We start from the raw sequence: 23,922 nt of genomic DNA, 5'->3' as shown, positions 1-23,922 counted from the left end.
TTTTTAAATACCAAAGAGAGAAATCATCTGTTTTTTCAGAGTTTTGATGAGTACAGCATTTGGAGCATATTTATTCCTCCAGATAACTGAAGTATGTTCAAGAAGTTTCTATGGTTTTTAAAGCACTAGTAAAGCCTTCAATGACTTTAAACACGAAAGGAGGCAAAATAATGTTGCCTGCATTGGTATCTGTGTATGTCTGATTATTGTGTATTGTGGTATATGTGGTATGATTGACATGACATTTGAGGACTTGACCTTATAAACTTCAGTTGCTAAGGATTTAATACTTTGTAATTATTTCTATTCCTTCCCTAATTAATGCCTAAATTCTTTACTAACAAATACTTCCTATAAGAAAATGGGACTGGCTAATGACTAAAGCTTGTAAAAAAGGAGAGACCTACGAATGTGTTAGATTTTAGTAAATTTGAGTGGGTCTGTGACCCTGAAAGGATAGACTCTGTCTGATCCTCATGTCCTGCTTTGTTCACCCTGATTACCAAAACCTCACTACTTTACTCTGTAGACACCTCTGAGATCCTTGTGTGGTTGAATATCCATTTGGATCACAGTTCCACACAAAAAGTTCTTTTTTTTTTAATGCATATCCTGACCTTGCCCGTGTCATCAAGGGAACTGACAGGCTGAGCAGAGTCTTTTCGTGTATTTGTGCTGAGAGTTCCAAAGGGCTGCTGCCTTGTCAAGAATTCTTAATGGCATTCTGGAATATAGAAGGTTGCTGCCCTGGATTTCCATCGCTGGAAGCATTTGTTTATATCTGATGGAAGTCACCAAAGGGTTATCTGGCAAGATAGGGGATTAACATGTCAAACAGGAAAAGAAGCAGCATTAGAAGATAGATAAACCTCTTTAAAACAAATGCAATCACCCTCCGAAGAAGCAATTTCTTAGAATAAAAAAAGGAAATAGGAAATACATATATTTAAGTATATCCTTATATACATATACATATAACTTATTTGTACTGTAGTTATAAATGAAATTTCCTCTAAAATGTGTAAAGAACTTATGCTTTGAAATGGGGATGACTTCAGCATATTTGTACTTGGAACAAAATTGCAGAAGCCTCAAATCGGGATCTGAGGATTAAGACAGAATTTAGAGGGCATCTGGTCAGTTCCTCCTTAAAGTGACAGAGAAGAAAAATATGCAGTCACTCATTCAGTTCAGCATCACCCTGTAACTCACCCCAGTAACCGTTGCATTAAAGTATTTGTTGTGGAAGAGAAAATAAATTTTAAAAAAGGAAACAGAATTTTCCAAATAAAATTCTCCTTTAGATGTAACGTTTTAGTTTACAGTGGTCCTGACAGTTTTCATCTCTCATGAAATAAACTTCAACCTTTTAAGGACTATAAGAAAAAGGAAAACTCTTCATATGATATATTCAGGAAAGAGAGATCAAAATGCCGTACGTTAGTAAAAGAGCTGTTTAAGAGCTGAAGGGAAAGCATTCTGAAGCCATAGTCAGGAGACACAGTTAAAGAATCCAGCAATAGTTTGCCTGGAAGAAAGGTGCCATGTTACCTGTCTTTAAATACCTGAAGGACCATTGTATAAAAGTTGGCAGTCTTACTCTAACCAAGTAGAGGACACACCAGGGCCGGTAAGTAGAGACCTGGGAGAGTAGGTCTGAGTAGACAGTAGTGACATGTATGGAGCACCCCTCACAGACTCACAGACTCCTTGTGAAGTATATACTCCTTTCTTTTTCTTTTTCTTTTTTTTTTTTTTTTTTTTTTTTTTTTACATTTTATACATGAAAATGATGTGAAGCAGAGAGGTTACATTCCAAAGAAACATAGCCCAAAAGTGCTGGCAGGCCATATAAAGCCAGGTGGGTTAGCTCCTCACCAGGGGTTCCTTGGAGACCAAAAATGGAAAATGTGTCTCCATGCTGGGGAATGTGGGGATCTCTTTGAAGAGTTAAGCGGACAGTCTGACATAATGGTGAAGAGGACTGATTGTAGAACCAGACAGTCTGAGCACAAAGTGTGACTTCCCCATTTGATAGCTGGGGTAAATTTCTTACTCACTCTGAGTCTCAGCCTTCTTTATCTGATAGATGAGAATGATAGTAGAATTACTTCACTGGGTTCTTTTGAGGGTTAAATGTGTTCATAGTTGTAAAGTATTTAAAACAGTGTCTGACAGGGGTGCCTAGGTGGCTCAGCTGGTTGAGCATCCGACTTCAGCTCAGGTCATGATCCTGCGTCAGTTCAGAACCTGGAGCCTGCTTGGGATTCTGTCTCCCTCTGTCTCTCTACCAGTCCCCTGCTCACACTCTGTCTCTCTCGCTCTCTCAAAACGAAATATTTTAAAAAAATTTTAAAAAGCGTCTGACAGTATGCAGCCAATAAATGCTAACTTACATTACTTGGAATTCTCTGGTTTGGAGGTTCTTTTCTTTTTAATCCATCTCTTTTGAGTTTGTCTTTTCAGATATGGTTGGTTCATTAAAAGCCCCAACCTCCTCCACCCCCAGAACACACACACACACACACACACACCCCTTAGAAGACCAGGTAAAAATGAGGAAAACAAACAGTCCAGACAAATGATTCTGAATGTCTGTTCCTCAGGACACAAGTCTTTGGGGAGGTATTTACAGGTGTTCTATGAAAAGGAATATCCCATAATCAAATACGTTTGGGAAGGGCTGAGTTATACAAAGATTGATTGTAAGACTTCTCAGAAGCTTCTTCAACATGTTGTTTCATTCCCACCTGGAGTGTGGCGGGAATCTGCAGACAGGAAAGTAACTCAGAAGGCAGTTATTAGCCCAGAGGAGCAGGCTGAGGCAGCAACAGACATTCCTACATCCAGCTGATCAAACCTTGTCATAAATCTCACACCAAGAAGCAGTTAAATCTCTCAGAAGCCTGAATTTTGCCTCTAAGCTACTAAGATACAATGCATCTGGCAAGGAATAAAAAACAGGTCCAAACTTGCAGATTTTCCTACAACTATAATAGGATGTTCTTCCCAGTAACAACTAATCCTTTGGGTGTTTTACTTTAGGGAAAAAAAAAAGGAAGAGTTCCACTTTTAATTATCTTTCAACATACATGTATTGAACATTTATTCCTAGAGCTAAGGACCAGTGAGATGCACTTTTATAAGGAAGTGCTCACAGATCAAAACGAAACTGACTTCCCTGTGATGGACACTTGCACAGTTAAAAGTATCCTTTGCGTTATCTGGGAAAAGAAAATTCATTTCCTGGAGAATGAACTTCATCATGCTATAGGGTGACAGCTGGGCAGCTCTAGACTCCTACAGATCTTCTGGAATAGGGCTTTCTCATAAAACAAGAATGGTTAGCCTGAGAGGCAGAGGATTATTAAGAAGATACCTTCATTTTTAGCCAGAGGGAGTTGTCACAATTGATATCCTTTAATAAGAGTGTGTAAAAATTTTAATATTTAGAAAACTGACAAAAACATTTTTCCTCGTGAATTTGTTTTACCTCTTGCTCTAATTGGAGATTTTTGCAGGTCCTAATTTAAAATATAGAAGTAATCTATTTTTGTGGTATTGCCTGAACAGCTTTCTATAAGAATTACGTGTGACATTAAGTAGCACATTCCCACCTCTTTTGGTGACTCACACCTACTGTGACCCAGTTCCTCATCTCCTGTCCTGTTTCTCCTACTTTATCACTTACAATGCTTCATTTGCATTTAGGTACAAAAAAGTTCAACTCAAGTGACTTAAACAATTAATGTTTTTATGTCATGTAACAATAAGACCATGTTCAGGCTTGGGCTTGCTTATTTCAGCAGCTCATTGAAGTCATCAAGAATCTAGGGGCGCCTGGGTGGCGCAGTCGGTTGAGCGTCCGACTTCAGCCAGGTCACGATCTCGCGGTCCGTGAGTTCGAGCCCCGCGTCGGGCTCTGGGCTGAGTTCGAGCCCCGCGTCAGGCTCTGGGCTGATGGCTCGGAGCCTGGAGCCTGTTTCCGATTCTGTGTCTCCCTCTCTCTCTGCCCCTCCCCCGTTCATGCTCTGTCTCTCTCTGTCCCAAAAATAAATAAAAAACGTTGAAAAAAAAAATTTAAAAAAAAAAAAAAGAATCTAGATTTCTGGGGCTCCTGGGTAGGTTGGTCAGCGTTGACTCTTGGTTTCGGCTCAGGTCATGATCTCACAGTTTCTGAGTTCGAGTTCCGCGTTGGGCTCTGCCCTGGCAGTGTGGAGACTGCTTAGGGTCCTCTCTCCCTTTCTCTCTGCCCCTATCCTGCTCATGCTCGCTCGCTTGCTCGCTCGCGCTCTCTCTCTCTCTCTCTCTCTCTCAAAATAAATAAACTTAAAGAAATAAAAAGAATCTAGATTCCTTTAGTCTTTCTGCTCTGCTTTCGTCAGCATTCGCCCCTGGTTGATGTCTCCATGTTGACAAAATGGTTGTAGCAGTTCCAAACATCCCATCATTTCAGGGCCATGTCCTAAGGCCAGAAGAGCAAGCATTCCTTTCTTGCCTCCTTTTTTCAATAAGTGAAGAAAACTTTCCCAGAAGCCTCCATCAGATATCCCTCATTTCATATCACCCAGAATTATATCACCTGTCAATTCCTAACTCAACTCCTAGTTAGGAAAATGAAGCTACTGTTCCTTTCTCAAACCAGGCACATTTCGCCCAAGTCTGGGCCTGCCTCCCCCAAAATTCAGGGATGGGGAATACTTGAACAAAGTCAGGGTTTAATTGGGCAAGGACAAAAAGGGCTGCAGAATAGTCAACCACCATTGCCTGCCATCTGTAGGGACACTCAAAGAAGAAAAAATACATTTGTTAGCAAACTGACTTCATTTGGCTTCTAAGAGAAGTGTGCGCTTAAACACTGCTGGTAAAAGTGAGAGTTTGGCTGCCGTGGCTGTTGCATTTAGGACAAAGTCTGTGAGGGTTTGTGGACAAAGAGGATAGAAGAGCTAGGAACTGCAGTTAAACCAGTAGTCGTGATTTCAAAGAGAATGTGATGAAAGAAGATCGTAAAGCAGGTGCTCAGCCAAACAGTAGGTGTGGAGTAAAATCACTTCGGAGGTACGGTGCCTCTCTTTTTCATTCTCCCTTTCTTGACCCCTGTCCTTCCTCACCTTTAACTAGTAATTATGGAACCCAAGTTATACCTTCATTGAGCAAGCCATCTTGGAAGAAAGTTGGCCTGAGCCTGAGGTGTTTGGATAATCTCATTTTCTCAGTGAGACATCAGTTTAGCCAGTAGACACAACATGGATTTGAATTCTGACTTTACCTCTCACCGGATGTGTGACTCTGGGGAGTTACTTTAACTTTCTGGGTGTTTCACCTCCTTGGTGAAGTGGAGTTGACAATGACTGCTTCACAGGATTGTTGAGGGAATAAAATAAGGTGATGTTTTCATCATTCTTGGTGCCTCAGCACTCAATACTTACAGGAGCCTTTACTACTTCCTATAGAAGCACCCAGCACTTCAACTTCCTCCTCCTGTCTCCATTCTCCTTCTCACAGTGGCCCAGGAATCCTGTTAGAGCAGAAAACAAATTTTGTCGTGATGAAACAGGAAGTGATAAGAGAGAGGGAAAATCACCTGCTGAATCTCCTCTCCCCCTCCAGCCCCTCCTCGTGCCTCCTGGTTTCTCTCACTTTCTTTGGTAAATTTATTTATTTATTTTGAGAGAGCACAAGCAAGCAGGGGAGGGGTGGAGAGAGAGGGAGGGAGGAAATCCCAAGTAGGCTCCGTGCTGTCAGCACGGAGCCCAAAGCAGGGCTTGATCCCACAAACAAATCCCATGAACTGTGAGATCATGACCTGAGCCAAAACCAAGAGTCAGTTGCTCAACCAACTGAGCCACCCAGGTGGCCCCGCTCACTTTTCTTCTGATCCGTCATGCACAACCCCAGTCTCTTGACCTGTTTCTACACCAAACTCTGTCCTCTAGAACAGCTCAGATCAGGGAAACCTGCTAGGGGCACAAAGTGAAAAGACTCCCCTTACTGTGAGAGTTGCAGCAGGAGACAATATGTTCATGCTAACCCAGCTGGAAATACTGAGTAAGCTTTTCTGTTAAAGGCATTTGTGCCACTTATGGTAAATAACACTTCAGGTCAAACAGTAAAACTTAATGTCCTTTCCTGAAAAAAAAATGATCTTTTTTTAAAAGTATTCTGACACTCTTCAAAAGTAAATGTTTAGGGGCACCTTGGTGGCTCAGTAGGTTGAGCGTCTGACTTCAGCTCAGGTCATGATCTCATGACTCGTGAGTCTGAGCCCCGCGTCGGGCTCTGTGCTGACAGCTCAGAGCCTGGAGCCTGCTTCCAATTCTGTGTATGTCTCTCTCTCTGCCTCTACCCTGCTCACATTCTGTCTCCCTATATCTTAGAAATAAACTTTAAAAAATGTTTTATGTTTGTATTAAAGTTTGATGTGGCATAGACTGCTCATTGCCCCCACTACACCCTCTCTCAGCTTTTCCCAACACAATAGAGTATTGACAGGTCACATGGTACCCAGAGTAAAAACTGCATTTCCCTGCTCCCGCTGGCAGTCAAGTTGAAAGCATATGACTAAATGCTAGCCAGTGGCATGGAAGTGTAATCCTACAGTCTCTCAAAACCTTCCTGAAGACCGTGGGCACATGCCCTTTACCCTCATTTTTCCCCATTAGCCATTCTGCCTGGAATGCTGATACTCCCTGCCAGGACCACAAGGATGAAGGCCACACTCTGGTGTGGCAGCACAGTGATCTCGGTGAAATTCGGTCATACGAGCTCTGGGCCACTCACCTTCAGACACTGCACACATGAGAGAGAAATACACTTTATTGGGTATAAGCTATTATTATTTTAGGTTTTATATCTCACAATCAAACTTAATTCTAACTATTACTTCTCGGCACTATTATACAGAGCAAAATCAAATTAAGAAAATTTCCAAACCAGAAGATACAGTGCTTCTGTCCTAGATCAAAAAGCCACCTAGAAGATTAAACTGCTAGCCAATATACAGAAGAAGAGAAGTAACTTTGGTGAATTAATTTTAAACTTGGATTCATTTATTCTGTTGATAAGGCACTTTACAAAGCAGTCTTCAGCCACATTGTGAATTAATTCTGCTCAGTAGAAAGATACATTTTCAAGAGGGAACTGGAAGGTACAGTTTGGCCAAATGGTGTCATCTTTCCTCTGGGAAGCACACCCTGGGTCATATTGCCTAGAGGGGAAAAAGTACGTGAAATACAATCCTTGTAAAACTATGTGATTAGAGAAGCCTGTTTTCTACAATGTATTTGCTGACAAATGTCAAGAGGAAACAGTTTCTGCAAAATGAAGAGCCATTAGGTGGCCTAATTTAGGTCACAAACATTTCTATTTTTTTTATTTTTTAATGTTTTTAAAGTTTATTTATTTTGAGAGAGAGAAAGAGAGGGAGAGAGAGAATCCCAAGCAAGCTCTGTGCTGTCAGTGCAGAGCCCGATGTGGGGCTTGAACTCACCAACCGTGAAATCATGACTTGAACAGAAACCAAGAATCAGACGCTCAAATGACTGAGCCTCAAGCACCCCAGGTCACAGACATTTTTAAAACCTCTACTGGAAAACCATCTACAGCTGCCCAATACCCTGTGTCCCATAGGAACTCTGATAAAAGGCATCCAATTTCTGACCTGCTTATTGTAGTGTTAGAAAATAATACTGGGCACCTGAGTGGCTGAGTCAGTTAAGCATCTGACTTAGGCTCGGATCATGATCTCACGGTTCATGAGTTCCAGCCCTCCATCGGGCTCTGTGCTGACAGCTTGGAGCCTGGAGCCTCCTTTGGATTCTGTGTCTCCCTCTCTCTCTGCCCCTCACCTGCTTGTGCTCTGCTCTCTCTCAAATATAAATAAATGTTAAAAATTAAAAAAAAAAGAAAATAATACCAAGTCATAATAAATAGGCCTATATTGATTTGTGGAATTTGCTTAATGGATCTTGTCTTTGGGCACCCAGCACCCCATCCCACCTCTTGTAAATTCCCTCCTGTGTCACAGGGGCTAGAATGCAAGGAACTACATTTACACTCTCCTGCTGCTAGAGTTTTGGGTGCAGCTGGGGTTCTGCCAACATGATGCAGGTGGGTAGGAAGACAGAGGCCATGTTCTAGCTATTGTTGTGTTTGGCAAGCAAGTCCCAACAGATGTTAAGTGTACCAATGTCCAGTCACCAGCCTCACGAGTGTTGGCAGTCATGACGATGACAGATGTGATGGTAGGAACCGTAGCAGCTGGCCTCCTGACTTCTGTTCTTCCCACTCTTCCATGAGTGTGTGAACATCCAAAGTCCTTTAGACTCATATACTTAGAGTGAATTCTGTTTTCTGCACTGAACCTGGTATAGTATTCCAGTCACTTATATTTGCTAGGAATTGGGGAAATCTGTTTCCCAAAAGAGCCTAGTTGTTAACTGTGTTCTTTAACATTAAAAAGGGATCTTTAGTATATCATAAAGATTTGTATTTGTTTTTTTTAATGTTTATTTATTTTTGACGAGACAGAGACAGAGCGTGAGTGGGGGAGGGGCAGAGAGAGAAGGAGACACAGAATCCAAAGCAGGCTCCAGGCTCCCAGCTGTCAGCACAGAGCCCGATGCTGGTCTTGAACTGACAAACTGCGAGATCATGACCTGAGCCGAAGTCGGACACTTAACCAACTGAGCCACCCAGGCACCACGAGATTTGTATTTCTTAAATATTGAGCTCACCTTAAATATCTGGTTGTTTTACATACAAATATAAGTTTTCTATAAAATTTTTACTTGATCTTTGGTTGGTATTCTAATAAGTTTAACAGAGTAATTTACTCCAAATAATGAACACCTTAATTAATTACATTCAGTTAAGCATGTTAAACAATAATCACAAAATTTCAATGTATCTCAAGGCCTTCATACATGTTACATCATACAGATATTTAGCTAAACTTTTCCAAGCAGTTAAATGGTGCTAAAAAAACCTGAGGATAAAGACTTGAAATATCCAATTCCTTTAGATAGTCAAATACTATTTATGAACTAAAGCAAATACCTTCGTCATAAAAATCACAAGACTAACATTAATTAATTATTTCATATCACAGCTACAGGGGTACCTGGCCGGCTCAGTCAGAAGAGCATGGGACTCTTGATCCCGGGGTCATGAGTTCAAACCCCACATTGGGTGTAGAGATTACTAAAAGATAAATAAATAAAGTTTAATAAATAAATAAAATCACAAGCACAAAATGCCAGATACCCTTAATTATGCTGAATGTGTGAAATAACAAACAGAGACAGATTATAATGATGATTTTAAAACTTGTCTCTAGGTGTACATAGAAGTATTAAAATTATTATTTTGACTTACTTATGTCATCTTTCCTATGATAGCTACAGTCTTTTCAGGGCCACAAAGTCACTTATATAACTAAAGAAAACAGTATACCTGAAACTAATATAATATATTTAATTCTACCGGAATTAAAAAAAATAATAAAATTTAAAGTAAGTTATATAAAGAAGTAGACTTACCATCTTAGGATGGCTAAGTTCGTTTGGTGTGAAATCCAGGACCAAAATGCTATCACAGGTGTGATCATAGTCCTAGAGATTCCAGGGGGGTCTACGTGCTGGTTCCTTTTGATTCTACAGGAACCACCCAAACCACAGATGACCTCTCTCTGTCCTTTCTCACAGATTATCCTTAGAGTAATAGGACTTTGGAAGCACATGTTTTTTCTGCTACCTAGTCCCCTTCCTCAACCTCTAACGACATTTCGTTATCTTTAGTGGGGTGAACTACTTACTCATATGTATACACACACAATCACACATACCAAGTGAGATTGCAACAAATCTCTGCTGCCTGATTAGAGTTAACTGAATCTTGCAAGTAAGCACACACACACACAGAAATTAATGTGTTAACTTTATTACTTATAAAGCCAAACATTGTATGGACATTGCTGACTTTTGGCCCTGATACAAAAAGTCTACAATAATTAAAAATTAGAGACAGCATTCCTTTGGGGGAAAAAAACACACATTCTTCCTTTTTCCCTCCTGGGGAAAAACCCATTGTCCCTGAGAACGTAATAGATTTGAACTCATGGGAAATGAAAGGCACTTCCAGGTCTTGAATTTATATCCTACTTCAAAGAAATTTTTCTGAATCAGGAAAACTTAGCAGTTTTAGATGTTTTTAAATCACTTTTGAACAGACCCCTACTGGGGGTTTTGCTTTCAAGAGTTTTAGTTAAATTTTGGCTAGTAGATAATTAAAGCCATTGATTTGTTCTGTGTTTAGCTACTTGAAATTATACTCAGGGCCAAAGTGTCTTGTAGGAATTTCTTCTTCGTTAGATAAACCATTACAGAAAGGTCATTTCTAACAATGCTATACTTGGCAAATTAATCTTTTTTAAAAAACTCTTCACAACATTAGTGTACTATAAAAACCCAAGCGATTAGCCAAACTCCTCATTGTTAGAGTTGTAGACTAAAGTTCAACATTTCTTGACTCACTGCCCGTGATTCATTATTTTGAATAGGTGTGTTCTGGGCTGAGGCCCCATGTTTGAAAATCACAGCAATAAAACCCAGATAATCAGAGTTATTCATGACATGCTTATACACAAAATTTGTTTCTGTATACCACGGTTATTATTAGATTTGCGTATCCTTTTAACCCCATAATTTTTTTAAAAATTTTAACGTTTTTATTTATTTTTGAGAGAGCAAGAGAGTGGTGTGGGATAGGTGCAGAGAGAGGGAGACACAGAATCCAAAGCAGGCTTTCCAGGCTCTGAGCTGTCAGCCCAGAGACTGACGTGGGGCTCGAGTTTGAACTCACAAGCCGTGAGATCATGACCTGAGCTGAAGTCAGATGCTCAACCGACTGAGCCACCCAAGCACCCCTCCCAATATTTTTAAAGACAGTATTTCCTCATATAGTCTTTCTACTGTAGAATCACAGTTTATTAAACAATAATAAAGCATTTTATTTTTGAAAAATTTTTGTAATATTAATTATGCTCTGACAAAAGCCATCCAGTCATTGTAGGCCAACAGAGTCTGATTAGGTGGAAGACATTTCTATCAAAACAAAAAGTTCCTAACTGAGGAGGATATTTATATCTGGTCTGTGCCATTGCCTAGAAGTCAACAATTAGAGATTAAGGCTCTGGTTAGCATGTTAGGCAAAAAAACACTGAAGTAGGATGACTCCATTTATATAAATTTCAAAAACTAAGCTCAAAAAATATTGATTAGGAATAGATATATCTGTGTCTTTAAAAATCATTAAAAGAATGCATGTCAAGAAATATTTAAGAACACACGTAAAGAAGATATTTGCTCCTTGCTTGCTGCGTTGAGCACAGTGCTATATCAGTAAATGGACACGACAACCTTTCTGTAATGCACGCAGAGCTGTGTTTAAGAACGCTTGAAATAAAGATGTTTATGAGAAAAAAAATCATATTGTAGGTTGAATTGTGTCCCCTAACCCAATCTGACTGGTGTCCTTATTTTAAAAAAAAAATTTTTAATTAAAAAAAAAAGCTATAAAGAGTAGCTAGTAAATGATTAACACCAGACTTAGGTCAGCAGTTACCTCTGGAGAGAAGGATACAAGTAAGGAGATTTATGTGGGCGATTCCAAGGTATTGGAAATGGGGTATTTGGTATACATATATTGTGAGTTCTCTAGTATGATATATGTCATGATTTAAAAGTTTAAAACTAATTTAAAAATTAAAGATAAGCTTCCATGATTAAAAAAGGAAAGCCTCTGTGCTGACAGCTGCTTCAGATTCTGCAGCTCCGTCTCTCTGCCCCTCCCCCACTCACGCTCGCTTCTTCTCTCTCTCTCTCTCTCAAAAATCATTAAAAAAAAAAAAACATTAAAAAAATTTTTAAAAACGTACCAGAACTCTGAGCAGAGTCACACACATTTGTCCCATCCCCATCTCTCCTTAGAGGCTGTTGTGTGCCACCAGGATCCCTGACCCCAGGTTTTGAGCACACACCCCCAGCTTTTGGGAGGGTTAGCAAACGCTGTCTCTGAGCTGAGTCCCTCTCTGGGACTTGCTTTTGGCTAAAGATAGCCATAAACCCAAGATAACACCCCCTTCCCGGAAAAAGCCCATATCCACAGACTGGTTAAATTGAGATTACTGGCATACCTCCTTTTATTGCACTTGGCTTTATCGCGCTTTCCAGATAGTGTGTTTTTTTACATATTGAAGGTTTTGGCAACCCTGCATCAAGCACGTCGATCAATGCCATTTTGTTCACCTCATGCCTGTGTGCCATATTTTGATAATTCTCACAATATTTCAAAATTTTTGTCACCTGTGATCAGTGATCTTTGTTATGGTCACCTGTGATCAGTGATCTTTGATGTTACTATTGTAATTGTTTTAGGGCATTGTGAATCATACCCACATAAGACAGCAAACTTAATTGATAAATGTGTGTGTTCTGACTGCTCCACCAACCGGCCATTCCCCCATGTCTCTCCTCCAGGCCTCTCTATTCCCTTAGACACAGATTGAAACTAGGCCAATTAATAACCCTACCGTGGCCTCTAAGTGTTCAAGTGAAGGGAAGAGTTGCACATCTCTCACTTTCAATCCAAAGCTATAAATGATTAAGCTCGGTGAGGAAGGCATGTTGAAAGCCAAGAGATGCCAAAAGCCAGGCCTCTTGCACCAAACAATTAGCCAAGTTGTGAATGCAAAGGAAAAGTTCTTGATAAAAAAGCAAAACAGACTTATTGCTGATACGGAGAAAGTTTCAGTGGTTTGGATAGAAGATCAAACTGCCACAACATTCAACATTCCCTTAAGCCAAAGCCTAATCCAGAGCCAGGCCCTGACTCTCTTCAAGTCTACAGAATCTAAGAAAGGTGAGGAGAAGAAAAGTTGGAAGCTAGCAGAGGCTGGTTCATGAGATTTAAGGAAAGAAGCCATCTCCATAACATAAAAGTGCAAGGTGAAGCAGCAGGTGCTTATGGAGAAGCTGCAGCGAATTATCCAGAAAATCTGGCTAAGATCATTAATGAAGGTAGTTAGACTAAACAACAGATTTCCAATGTAGATGAAGCAGCTTTATATTAGAACAAGATGTCATCCAGGACTTTCATAGCTACAGAGGAGAAGCCAATGCCTAGCTTCAAAAAACTCTTTTGTTAGGGACTAATGCAGCTGGTGACTTACGTTGAAGCTAATTCTCATTGACCATTTCCAATATCCTAGGACCCTTAAGAATTATACTAAATCTGGGCACCTGGGTGGGTCAGTCGGTTGAACACCTGACTCTTGGTTCAGCCTCAGGTCATGATCTGATGGTTTGTGAGTGCCAGCCCCATGTCAGACTCTGCATTGACGGTGCAAAGCCTGCTTGGGACTCTCTGTCTCTCTCTGTCCCTCCCCAACTCACGCATGCTCGCGTGCTCTCTCTCTCTCTCTCTCTCTCTCTCTCTCTCTCTCTCTTTCTCTCTAAAAATAAGCACTAAGAAAAAGAATTATACTATACCTACTTTGCCTGTGCTTTATCAATGGAAAACAAAGCCTGGATGACAGCACATTTGTTTGCAACACAGTTCACTGAATTTTTTAAGCTCACTGTTGAGATATGCTCAGATAAAAAGATTCCTTTCAAAATATTACTGCTCACTGATAATGCACCCGATCACCCAGCAGATCTGATGGAGACATACAAGATTAATGTTGTTTTCATGCCTGCTAATACAACATTCATTCTGCAGCCCATCGTTCAAGGGCTGATTTTGACTTTCAAGTCTTATTATTTAAAAATTACATTGCATAAGGCTATAGCTGCTACAGATAGTGATTCCTGTGAGGGATCTGGGCAAAGTAAACTGAAAACCTTCTGGAAAGGATTCACCATTCTAGATGCCATTAAGAACATTTTTGATCTATGAGACAAGGTCAAAATAACATGAACAAGAGTTTGGAAGAAGTTAATTCCAACCCTTATAGATGACTTTGATGGGTTCAGGACTTCAGTAGCTGCAATAACCGAGGATGAACTGAGAATAGCCAGAGAACTAGAATTAGAAGTGGAGCCTGTGGATGGCACTGAATTGCTGCAATCTCCTGATAAAAGTTTAATGGAAGAGGATTGCTTCTTATGGATGGGCAAAGAAAGTGGTTTCTTGATGGCATCTACTCCTGGTGAAGACGCAATGAAGATTGTGGAAATGACAACAAAGGATTTAGAATATTCCATCAATTTAGCTGATAAGCAGTGGCAGGATTTGAGAGGATTGACTCCAATTCTGAAAGACATTCTACTGTGGGTAAAATACTATCAAACAGCATCACATGCTACAGAGAAATAATATGTGAAAGAAATTTGTTAATTGATGGGGAAAACTTCATTGTCTCCTTTTAAGAAATTGCTAAAGTCACCCAGCCTATAGTAACCACCACCTTGATCAGTCAGCAACCATGAACATCCAGGCAAGACCCTATACCAGCAAAAAGACTACTACTCTCTGAAAGCTCAGATGATCGTTATCATTTTTTAACAATTAAGTATTTTTAAATTAAGGTGTGTACATTGTTCGTTTTAGACATAATGCTATTGCACACTTAATACACTACCGTATAGTGCAAATCTAACTTGTGTGTGCACTGGGAAACAAAAAAATTCATTTGACTTGCTCTGTTGCAATAGTCACTTTACTGTGGTCGTCTGGAAGCGAACCTGCAATATCTCTGAGGTGTGCTTGTATAAAGGTCTAGTCCCTTTGCCCTTCAGAGGATTTAGATATGATGACATGGACATGTTTTAAATAATTATGAAAAATATTAGAAATAATTTAGGTTAATTGAGAAAAAATGCCAGTCAGATTGTTGCATCCACACGACTCCTGAAACAGAACGCTTCGGGCACCAGTGACAGTCACAACAAAGTTTACTGCAATGAGAGGTAAGGCAAACCGATGGATCGGGACCGACACTCTTGACCACAGTGCGGTCTTGAACAGCCAGGGTACAGAGTATTTATAGCCAACCACGTCTTATTATCACCTGGGAACAGAACAAAGGAATAGTTCCCAGGTGGAAACAGTTCAAACAGGCCCTTGCTCCAATCCAATCAAACACTAATCCATCCCTTGATTGATAGGATAAGGCTGTTATCTCTTAACCTATAGTGTTAAAACAAAGCTGTTATTTCTTAAGGCTACAGGTTAGCCCTACACTACAATTTAAGCCTTACAAGATATCATTGAAAACAGATATCACTCACTCTATAAAATGGCATGTTATCAAAATTGCATGCCGTCCAGAACCTCTTCAACTTGTGAGATGTGTTTTTTTTTCTTTTTGAGGTGGTTTTTGTTTGTTTTATTTTTGTTTTTGTTTTCATCAGAGACCTCTTAAAGGAACAAAGGTACTGTAACATTTTGAATGTGAAACTCCAAAATGGAATTTCCAGTTTTGTTTATGTGAATGTGAGGCATTCTTTCTTAAATGTAATGAAAACAAAATACATAAAAGCCTAAATCTTGCCTTCTAAAGAATGAATACCAATGCCAATGAGCCCACGTCAGTTATCACTAGGCTGCTGTTTAAGGGCTGATATTTAGAGGCAAGAAAGTAAAAGTCAAAGGGACAGAACATCTTGTGCATGATACCCGCATTCGTCTCTCGGTGCTGTTTGAGAATCAGCTGGTAACTTCCAAGCTCTGCCTTAAATAGAAAATATCAGTCTTCTGTCAGTTCTGCTTAACAACAAGGGAAGCTCTGTGGGCCCTCCTAGATTATGCAATAATGGGAAAGTTTGAGAGAGGCAGAAGGAATCTATTTTGGCTGAAAATGGAAAAGAGTACAGGAATCATCTGAAGGCTCCTGGGTTTCATGTTATAGGAGGAGTATAAAACTGCACAATCATTTGGGTTCTTCCAAACTTTTTGTATAACAATGTCCATTCAGATGTGAACTCTTATCAACCTACCCATCTGGAATTCCTAAGAACTTAATCTGCTTAAGGATGCCTCCAGTGAATGTTTCTCTCCGAAAATGGCCCTAAGGAGTATTTAGTGGGAAAGTATGACAGTTGTTACCTCAGTGTCAACATAAAGAAGCCAGTGTATCCCTAAAATACTTATCAGCTTGCCCTTGGATCATGTTAAGGCTCTGCTATCTTTGCGCATGCCTTTCAATACTATTCCTTTCTTTCTTCATTCATTTCACAGATACTTGCTTGTTGCCTGCTATGTGTCAGACACAGTGCTCAGCGCTAGGGATATGATGAACAACAAAGATGACCCTGACCTTGTGGAACATAGGTTTTGTAGGATTTGTGGCTTCATGGAGAATTGGCAGTCTCTGTACTATCATTCACCCACTGTATAAAGCGGATTTTTTTTCTTTATTCCAAAACTATTTCAGTGAAAAAACTCTCTCTTATACCTTTAAAACGAACCAGCACTGGTTTTAGTTACTACCTGAAGAACTGGACACCATAGCTAAAATCGCAGAATGTACCTATATGGGCTGGCCTGAGAAAGCTACAAAGCCATTTATTTTCCCCACGACCTAGAGTGCTACAAAATTATAGTAGGGAAAGCCTACTCCAAGAAGTCCTAGGAAAGAAGAATTTGGACTGACAGGGATGGTTCCAGGTGGCTCGAACATCACCCACAGAAGTAAAGTACAAGCAAATATCTGTAGAGGCCTTAGATCAAAACATTGATCCACACTGAACACTGATTTTCAACAGATGTGTTCTTCCCAAGTTTATTCACAGTTGCTCACCTATCCATAGATATACCACCACTCACAACTCTCCACATAGATGGTTCATAGAACATACCTTATTTCAAAGGACTCACCTCTAGAGTTGTTTTGAAGAAGGCAGCAACTTTTTTTAATGTTTATTTTTTGAGAGACACAGAGAGTGTATAAGCTTGCCAGGGGGAGAGAGAAGGAAGGGGGGAGGGGCAGAAAAAGAGGGGGGTGGGGACAGAGGATCCAAAGCAGTCTTTGTGCAGACAGCAGAGAGCCCCATGCGGGGCCTGAACTCACAAACCATGAGTCATGACCTGAGCTGAAGTCAACACTTAGCTCACTGAGCCATCCAGGCAACCCCTGAGAAGGCAGGAACTTTAATTACGTGTCCAAGCAAGACCCCTGAGATCACAGCAATGGGAATGCTCAAGTTGGAGGTTCACACTGGGTGCCAGGCACTGTGCTAGGCCTTTCACTGCAGCATCTCTGCAAGTCCCCACTCTGTGTCTCCATTTTCCACAGGAGGTAGTTGCTTTTGGAGCTAATAAATGGTGGAGCCAGATTTCAAACCTCAGGCTTTGAGACTCCAAAAGCCATATTCTTTTCTCTTAGACATGTTCTTTGAAAGGAAATCCAAAGGGATTGCACAGATTCTTCTGTTTATTCATTCTGGTTGTTTTATGTGGTTTCGCCCAGTCTCCCAGGTTTCATCTGGCCTTCAAGAAAGCACTTACCACTGCCATCTCAGGCTGAACCAGTCCACTTGGCCATATCTCTTTGTTTTTCAAGACTTTCTTAAACTCTGGAAATGATAAGCTTGGGTTGTATTGTCCATCTTTCTGATATGAAGTTGTTTTTTATCTTATCTTTAATCATCTCTATCATATACAGAAACTTTCTTAGATCCAGCCTTGCCTAACCTGCATTCCAGTCTAGTATTAGCATAGATGGAACTAACTTGTTAAAATAACCATTGACACTTTCATTATAACTAGCTAACATAATACAGCTGAACATGAATTTGAACTGTGTAGGTCCACTCTCAGTGTGGACTTTTCCTGATATGTACAGTACAGTACTATAAGTGTATTTTCTCTTCCTATTGATTTTCCTAACATCTTCTTGTGCCTGGCTTTATTGTAAGAACACAATATATAACACATACAACATGAAAAATATGTGTTAATCAACTGTTTATGTTATCGGTAAGGTTTCTGGTCAATGGTAGGCTATTAGTAGTTAAGTTTTTAAGAGTCAAAAGTTAGATGCAGATTTTCAGCTGCAGAGGGGACACTACTCCCTCCTAACCACCACCACCACCACCTGACCACCCCCAACCCCCTTCAGCCCCCAACCCCTGCATTGTTCGAGGTCAACTGTAATAGCCACCACCCAGTGAAAGCCAAGTTAACTTTGCATAGTTCTCCAGACTCTCCGTGCATGTGCTTTCGTAACTCCATATCTTTACTCATGCAGTACGATTCACCTGAAATATCTTCTCCCCTATTTCTTCATCTGGCAAACTTCCCCACGTTCTTCAAAAGGATCCTGCAACTCAAAAGGAATTTTTATGGTGATATCGCAGATACCCCAAGCTGAGTTGCTTGCTCAAATTGTTGTATTAAAGTTTTATGGTCCTATCGCCTGCCCATTATATTGCAAACATCTGCTTAATTGTCTGTCTCCCCTGCTGGGCAGTACATTGATTGACGTCAGGAGTGGTGCCTTACTCAGCCATAGATATGTAGCATCTCATGCAAGGCTTGGCACAGAATAGGTGCTCAGTAAACATTAATTATTGGATGGGTGAAGTGGTGAAGATTTAACACTTACATTTTTAAGTATAAGGGTTTTTTTGTAAATAAGTTTTACTTGTAAACAAGTAACGGGTTTTTTTTGTGTGTGTAAGATCCTCAGCTTGGCCTTTCTGTGTTCTTCCCTGACCCCTGGCCCCTTTTCCTCCGCCAGTTTTATCTCTTGGGATACACTGGAGGTTGTAAATCTTCTAGAGGGGAAAAGTACAAATGTTAGTCCAAGTCTCTTAAACATAAGAGAATGTCTCTTTCTCACACTAAAACCACATAACTCCTTTAGGGACTGTAAGCAAAACACAATGGGGCAAATGCAGTCACTCATGTACAAACACCACTGAATCAATACAAGAAAACATCTCATAGATGTATGTGTGTGAGGTAGCACAGAGGTAAAACTTAGGCCCCAAAGTCCACGAAACTTAGGTCCAAATTCCAGCTCTACGCTTACTGAGTTACCTCAATTTCATCATCCATAAAATTTGTATTAAAATTAAACTTGTGTCAAAGAGTTGTTGTACCTGCCAATTTCTAGCATCATGGTCTTAGATCATCACCTGTTGAGTAAAGCGTTTAAACCAGAAGATCACCAAGTTTCTTCCAGGTCTAAATTGACCTGTGATTTTGTTGTTTCATATGGTTCTGTATATCTTTTCTTGGTTCCCTTCTTAGAATTATAAGAGAAAAGGATCTAACTATCCTTGTTTATTGCCAGCCTTTTAGGTTTGCCATTGATTGACATTTCCCTCTTTACCCAAACTCCAAATCCCGGCAGGCACGTGCATAAGAACTATTTATAGCCTTCCAACAACTCTCAAAGCAGCTGGACTGCTTTTGGATAGGGGGATTCCTGAATCTAAGTTGAAAAGGAAGATTGTTTTTAGTTTATTAGAAACATGGTTTTCTAGTCTTCCAGGTGATGAAGCATTGGACAACTTCAACTATAATCAGCAACGGTTTAAACCTCACTGGAAAACTGTGATCACTAAGTTATCCTGCTTAAAAATAAGGAGATTTTTTTTTTTAACGTTTATTTATTTTTGAGACAGAGAGAGACAGAGCATGAACGGGGGAGGGTCAGAGAGAGGGAGACACAGAATCTGAAACAGGCTCCAGGCTCTGACCGTCAGCACAGAGCCCGACGCGGGGCTCGCACTCACAGACCGCGAGATTGTGACCTGAGCCGAAGTCAGCCGCTTAACCGACTGAGCCACCCAGGCGCCCCTAAAAATAAGGAGATTTTTAAGAAGAATTCCAAGTAGAATCAAGCAATTGAAAAACAGACTATCTAAAAGCTTTTTTAAAAAATTTGAATCATTTAACTTGGTAAGAAGTACCAGAAGACAAACTTAGTAATGGTCTTCAGACTTGAAAGGTTTTTGCAAAGAATAGTAACTAACAATTTTGAATGTTTCTTGGGCACAGAGCAAGAAAACTCCCCTTTAGAGTCCTTGGTGTCAACAGTTGCACCTGTTACTTTTCCTTATGAACTTTTGCACAAAAGAGTCTCACTTCCTTATCTGTAGTTTTATTGGTCTGTACATTAACATTTATGGGCCTTCTCAACGTGAGGATATTCACCATGAAAGAGTAATTTCTAATGTGGTTTTCTCTTACACTATTATTAAATCCAAAGATAATTACAAGGATTATATAAGGGTTGTGGTTATGTGAGCTCTATGCTGAAAGCCTGAATTTTCACAGCCAGCACGACTCCTGTTAAAGGCCATTTCTAGGACTAAAAGAAGAGGTCAGGCTGGGACCTCCCACAGGAGACCCTCCCTCTCAACTTAGGAGAAGGTTAGCTGGGCCATAGTGCAACAGCAAGCCTAAGAACACTTCTGTCTTTTACTCAGGATCGTGAAGAGGAAGAATCCACATACCTATCATATTGGAAGAGAAGAAAAAGGAATGTTTCCCCCTCATCTCTTTAATATACAAGTCATCAAGACTGCCACAGTCCTCATGGATTGGAGAGAGAAAGACTCTGGTTAAAGGTGCCTTCAGGATAGAACAAAATGCATAGAATGTGTCAGCCATACCAAAAATATTATGCACATTATTCTTCCACTCTTGTCAATAAAACCTCATGACGTTGACACTATGGTCATATTACAGATGAGAAAGCTGAAACAAAATGGCTGAAGGACTTAAAGTGACAGAACCAAGTGGTGATTCAAGACTATTCATCTTACTCCAAAGCCTGTATTTTTACTGCACTCTGTGGCTCCCGTCACTCAGAGGGACTCTAATCAGGACCCCAGAAGGCCAGTAAAGTTGCTGGAGAAGGAAAAGGCTATGGGGGTCAGCACACACCAGCTCTCAGAGAAAGGAAGCACATAGTTACCATAATTTGTAACAGCAAAACAGAGATTAAGGTACAACTCTTGAGCTGCTCCGCGCCCGAGGCCCCCTGCAAAAGTCAAACCCTGATCAAAGTGAAGAATTAAGGCACTTAGGACTAAGATCATGGATAACAGGTCAATGTGCAGTGGCCTTAGCTAAGTATTGTGGTCTAGGCTGATTCGAGGCTTAAGCCATCTGTGAAAAAACGAGAGTAGAACTGAGTTTAGGCCTGTTTAGAATGGGTCAGCATCACAGAATCACAGAGTGGCAACACTGGGCCAGACTGAGTCATTATCTCAGAACAGCCTGTCTGCCCTCTGCTCTCCCTTTACGTTGAATTTATATATCAGCAAATACAGCCACGTCAGTGTTCAGCTCACAGAGCATGGCAAGGTTCTCTGTGTGTCCTTTAGAGCAGAAGACTTGGTCTTCTGCAGAACTTTTGCAGTTCTTTTTAAATTTCTTTAATGTCTATTTATTTCTGAGAAAGAGAGACAGAGCGTGAGTAGGGGAGGGGTAGAGAGAGAGAGACAGAATCCAAGGCAGCCTCCAGGCTCTGAACTATCAGCACAAAGCCCAACATGGGGCTAGAACTCACAAACAAAGCTGGCCGCTTAACCAGCTGAGCCACCCAGGTGTCCCAGAGCTTTTGCAGTTCTAATAGCTGATGTGTAACCATAAAGGCAGTGGCACTTATTATAATCTGCACCATTTGAGGTAAAGATAGAGATAGTGCAAATTGGCATGTAAATCTGAAAACCCAAGTGCCAGAGCATCAACCTTCCTGCCCAACAGTAGCATCTGCCGTTGACTCCTTAGTCTTTGTCTGTGTTCACTTCAGAGTTATGGGCATCTTGACACTATCTTTCCTGCCAATAGGATTTCATGTATATCCTGAATGCTTTCAACTGGAGACGATGCTCAACAGCATCCTCTGCTCAGCAAGTTGACTTCAACTGGGGCATTGATGGGAATATCTTTTCATCCAAAGAAACACACGTGGAAGAACAAAGCAAGCTTTGTTCCTCATGTAAACAGTCCTATGAAAATGATTTATTCTTGCTTTTTGGTTTATAAGTATGACATTATCCTTCTTTCTTAAGGTGAAAGTTTTAAGTCAGAGCCATCCATGGCAGCTAAATGATGCAAGTTTATAGGCTTAGGGTAGAGTTTAGATGGAAAACTTACCTCTGAATTATCACTCTGTTCCCAGCCTAGGACAAGGAAGCAATAAACTCGAAACTCATTTGTCTAACGTGAGTTGATTTTGAATTCATCATTGAGAATAATCATAATGTTTGAATCTTAAAGGTAATGTATTTCCAATTTCTGTCATGTATGCTGCTTTGATTTTACAATTAATTGGATCACCAAATTAACATGTGAGTGCTTAGTAATTATAAAGCACTATAGTTAGCATTGTAAAGAACACTTTACTCACTCTCATTTATTGCTGGCAATAATTGCCAATGCCTATAAAAGTTAAAAATCACATACTCTTTGACAAGCAATTGAATTTCTAGGAATTCATACTACAGATACATTAGTATATATGTAAAATGGCATATGTAAGATTATTCATGCAGCAGTATTTGTAATAACTAAAGATGAGTGCTATTGATCATCAATACTAGTTAAATAAATAATTGACTAAATAAATTAAGTTACAGTTTTTCATGAAACTATAAAAAAGAATGAGAGTCCTCTTCCTGTATTGACTAGAAACTTTGCCAAGATAGGGGCACCTGGGTGGCTCAGTTGGTTAAGCGCTCAACTTCAGCTCAGGTCATTATCTCAGGGTTTGCAGGTTCAAGCCTTGCATCAGGCTCTGTGCTGACAGCTCAGAGCCTGGAGACTGCTTTGGATTCTGTGTCTCCTTCTCTCTCTACCCTCCCCCACTCTCTCTCTCTCTCTCTCTCTTTCTCTAAATAAGAAATAAACATTAAAATTTTTTAAAAAAATTTTTGCCAAGATATAATTTTAAATCAAAACAAGAAAGATATAGGACAGTCTATACAGTATATTATTATTAGTGTTAATTTGATATATTTGAAAATATGCAAAAGAACTAGTAACAATGGTTGTCTTCTGAAAGAAAACTGAATGTATCTTTAAATGCCTCAAATATGACCCATAAGCTTTTTTTTTTTTAACAATATACCGCTTTTTACTGGCTGACCTATGGACTTTTGACATTGATCCAGGATATGATGGTCAAATGGCTGAGATCATAACTCTTATTATGTATTAGATGAATAGTTATTTTCTAGTGAAAAGTAGTACAGGTTTTATTTCTAGTCATGTTCTCTTTTTACATATTTTTACTTGTGGGGAATCCCAATTTACTTTATAATTTTTCATTCAACTGGCAATTTATCTAGTCTCTGAATGGCTTCCAGGTCCTTTCCATCCTGGGCAGAATCTCAGCGGAATCTAAAGGAAATCATTCCCTCCCTCCTTGTTTGCATGTATATCCTGTCAACTAGAAACAATATTTTGTAAAGTCAATATAAAGGCATGTGGTTTCAATGTTAAAATATGATAGGAAATAGATTGCTTGAGAGAAAGCCAAACTGCAAATACAGAGAGTGAACAAAGGAAAAGAAGTATAACAAGTCAGAAAGGAACAAGAAAAATCAAGGATTAAGTTAGTTCTGGCTTGACATAAGAAGGACTACTCGTGCACATTAAGAAACTAAAAAGCCAGGGGCGCCTGGGTGGCGCAGTCGGTTAAGCGTCCGACTTCAGCCAGGTCACGATCTCGCGGTCCGTGAGTTGGAGCCCCGCGTCAGTTCGAGCCCCGCGTCAGTTCGAGCCCCGCGTCAGTTCGAGCCCCGCGTCAGTTCGAGCCCCGCGTCAGTTCGAGCCCCGCGTCAGTTCGAGCCCCGCGTCAGGCTCTGGGCTGATGGCTCGGAGCCTAGAGCCGGTTTCCGATTCTGTGTCTCCCTCTCTCTCTGCCCCTCCCCCGTTCATGCTCTGTCTCTCTCTGTC

General features: G+C 40.3%; 1 pseudogene; it reads left to right on the top strand.

The window, feature by feature from the left end:
- Positions 1-8,222: 8,222 nt before the first annotated feature.
- Positions 8,223-21,035, top strand: LOC122225369 (annotated as a pseudogene).
- Positions 21,036-23,922: the final 2,887 nt, after the last annotated feature.

This window comes from Panthera leo, chromosome B4, assembly GCF_018350215.1.
Source record: "Panthera leo isolate Ple1 chromosome B4, P.leo_Ple1_pat1.1, whole genome shotgun sequence".
Taxonomy (NCBI): Eukaryota; Metazoa; Chordata; class Mammalia; order Carnivora; family Felidae; genus Panthera; species Panthera leo.
The sequence above is the reverse complement of the archived record's forward strand: the minus strand, read 5'-3'. Positions and strand labels throughout refer to the sequence as shown.